Genomic DNA, 3,987 nt, shown 5'->3' on the forward strand with positions numbered 1-3,987 from the left:
TGCTCTGTACATGACGGGTGCGGCGCCCCAACTCCCCAATCAGCCCTGCTCTGAGCCTGACCAAGGTCTACACCTAGGGATTGGGCCTGCCCTCTGCCACCCGGGAGCAGGCCTAAGCCAGCAGGTCATTATCTCCCGAGGGGTCCCAGACTGCGAGAGGGCACAGGCCGGGCTGAGGGACCCCCCTCGCCCCCCCGAGTGCACAAATTTTTGTGCACCAGGCCTCTAGTCTATACTAATAAAAGAGTAATATGCTAATTAGACCAGAAGACCTGCTGGATGTCCTTCCAGACAAAGCCATGGGCTTGGCTAGCTTGCAAACTGCCCCTAAACAGCCCTCAGCCCCTCGCCCAGGCCGGCCACCACCCCCAGTGGGGACCCCCACCCTGATGGGAGCATGGCCAGCCTGAAAACCACCCCAGGCCCCTCACCTGGGATGGCCCCACTCCTCAAGGGGATCCCCACCCTGATCCGGGATCCCCTTCAGGGCAGACCAGCCGGCCCCCACCCATTCACCAGGCCTCTGTCTATACTAATAAAAGGGTAATATGCTAATTAGACTAGATATCCTTCCAGACAAAGCCATGGTGGCAGAGCCAGGGTAGAGGCAGTTAGAGGTGATCAGGCCTGCAGGGGAGAGCAGTTAGGAGGATCAGTCTGACAGGGGAGAACAGTTCGGGGGATCAGGCTGGCAGGGGAAAGCAGTAAGGGGGATCAGGCCTGCAGGCAGGCGAGCAGTTAGGAGCCAGAGGTGCCAGATTGCGAGAGAGATGTCTGACTGCCGGATCAGGCCTAAATCAGCAGTCAGACATTTCCCAAGGGGTCCTGTATTAGAGAGTGTGCAGGCCGAGCTGAGGTATGACCCCCTCCCATGGACGAATTTTGTACACCGGGCCTTTAGTTCTAAATAAGGGGGAAAATATGTGTAAAGACATGAAGGTGTGACACCACCATCCAGCAAGTTTGCAAAATTTTAGGTAACTCATCATTGCTGGAGCATAATGTCTATCAGGACAGGGGAAGAGGAGATGGGATGATGTAGAAGGTTTAAAGTGGGCTAGGTCATGAGGGGCCATTCCAAGGAGTCTGAAACATTATGGAAGCCAGGAAGCTGGGCAATAATGTGCCTTCCTTCTATACTTGCCTTTGGCTTTGCCTATACAATTTTGCATTTATGCCAGAAGCCATTCATAGGGAAACAAAATAAAAATAGTTATTTTCTGCTGCCCCAAAGTCAGCTTAATTTTCAGAATCTCATTCTCTGACTTCTGTATATCTGTTATTTTTATCTGAATGCAAAAAAATTGAACATAAAAGTATTTTCATTTATCACAAATTGAATAATATTATGTAAGTTTCTAATCTATTTCAATATCCATGGACAGGAAATGTAATATCTGTAGCTGGTCCTTCATAGAAATCCTGTCTCCCAGTTGATATATGTTCTTTCTAAGTTAAAAACAAATGGAATCATCTTAGCAACAACAATATAAAATCTTCAACATTTTAGCATTTTTTGTTCTAATTTTGAAAGAAAAGCTCTTATCTCTTTAGAGTCATACAATTCAAATGAGCTTTAATTTTTGTAAAACCCCCATAATTGGCCTTATTAATTAGATGATCAACCAGATTTGGTGAGAACTCAGAATTGTGAACTTTCAAAAATAAGCTGCAATGTTATTATTTTCAAGTATCATACTTGAGAATCTTGTAAGTACTTTTAAAAGTAGCACATTTTTATTTTAATGAAAATGCTGCTGGGACAACATTTCTTGAAAACAATTGGTCTGTGTTGGGTTTTTAATATTCATATTTATTAATTTTATTCTGAATGTACATATGGAGTGTTCTGGAGTAGAGACAGCTTATTTGTATTCAGTTAAAAAGCTAATAATAATGATCTCCACCACCTATAGCCTGATTCTCACCCTGGGGTGATACAATAAAAGCTAGTTCAAATCTCTTACACATGCAAGGTCTGCATCACAGGTGAGAAACAGAGAAAAATGGATTTTCTCTTCTTTAAATACAGGAGAAAGAGGCAGCTACCTCCTTCTTTCCTCTTGATAGGAGGGAGTGAAATCTTTGCTCTTCGGAGACAAAATGTAAAGGACCCTGGGTTCTTACTCCAACCTTTTAAAATAGTATAACTCATCTTTCCAAGGACCAGATATGCACCCAATTTTTATGACCTAGAAATGTCTCCAAGGTCCCCTGGCCTTATTTTTCCTTGAAATGTAAACATACTTTCAGAGTTAGATAAATCTCTCTGAAGTTCTATCACTATCTATACAGTTATAAATTACCTTCTCAAGGCTTACACTTAGCCCTAGATCCCAAGTTTTAAACAAAATTTATTTATAAGACCCCAAACTTTTCAGATAACACAAAAAATATTTTCTCTATACCTTATAATCAGCCTACAATGAAGCTAGCATTTACTTGTGTCAAAGGTGCATGCTTGCTTACCAAATCTTTTCCTCCATGCTCCATAAAAAATAAACTTCAGCTCAATATGTTCTCATCATAATAAATTTTACTATATTCATTCAACAAATTCAACAAATACTAACTGAGTGCTACTGTGTCTCGGGCCCTATTGTAAATAGGTATTTCACTACAAGTAGACTTCTTCTGAGTTGACATTTTACTGTTGCATATATACCTTCCCTTCAATTAGAATGACTCTTCTACAATTAGATAAATTCTTGTTCTATTTGCTATTTGAAAGTCCTAAAATGATCTTGGTACCAAATAAATGCAGTCTAAAAAATTCTGAGTGAGTTTTGGAATGTTGTTCTTTGGGCACTATTAAATTTAATTATTTTCTCTTTGTACTTTTCCATCCTTCCTTATCATTTATAATCCTAACTGCTAATCTTCAAGACATTTACATATCTTCCTTCACTAAACTCAAGAACATTAATTTGCATGCTAGACTAACTCAAATGACTTAGGTTTGAATCAAGGTAAGTTTGCTTTCAAAATATTTTCAACTATTAAACAGTCTTGTTTGCTGGATTTTAAAGTCTTCTTTATGACTAAAGCCATGGTAGCTTAAAAGTATATAGTTTTTTCATAACCTGCTTCACCTTTAATAAAATTAAATCAAAGAATTTACATCAACAGCATCATAGGTAGTCAAAATCAAAGTGACCATTCACTAACATGTCTCTGGATTATTTCTTAATCTCACCTTAGAAAAGACAATAGTTTGATGAGCAAAAAATACATATCAAAGAGATAGTTTAATAGAGTTAAAGGATAAAACTTTGAATTCTAAGCACACAGCAAACCATAATGAATTATTTCTTCTAAAGCATTGACTTTAGTGAAAAGGTTGGAGCAAAACAAAATTAAGAAAACAATTTTATTTACAATAGCATCAAAACAGCCTTCAAAATTTTAGCAATACATGCCCATACACATGTGGATTTATTTCTGGGTTCTCAAATCTGTTCCATCTGTTTTTTTGCTAGTACTATGATGTTTTGATTATTGTTGCTTTACAGTATAATTGAAGTCAGGGATTGTGATACCTCTGGCTTTGTGCCCTTTTTTCTCAGGATTGCTTTGGCTATTTGGGGTCTATTTTGGTTCCACAGATCTGATTTTTGTGTGTTCCATTTCTTTAAAAAATGCTATAGGATTTTGATGGGGATTGCATTAAATCTGTATACTGCTTTGGGTAATATGGCCATTTTATGTTGAGTCTTCCAATCCATGAACACAGATTATCTTTACATTTCTTTTTATCTTCTTCAATTTCTTTTAGTAATGTCTTGTGGTTTTCAGTGTATAGGTCCTTTTTTAAATTGTTTTATTGCTTAAAGTATTACAAAGAGTATTATATATGTCTCTTTTTTTCTCCCCTTGACTTTCCACTAGCCTCCCATACCCCCCAGTGTCTTGTGTCCATTGGTTATGCTAATATGCATGCATACAAGTCCTTCAGTTGATCTCTTACCTACCCACCCTCAACCCTCC

The sequence above is a fragment of the Myotis davidii genome, unplaced genomic scaffold (genome assembly GCF_000327345.1).
Source record: "Myotis davidii unplaced genomic scaffold, ASM32734v1 scaffold746, whole genome shotgun sequence".
NCBI classification, from domain to species: Eukaryota; Metazoa; Chordata; class Mammalia; order Chiroptera; family Vespertilionidae; genus Myotis; species Myotis davidii.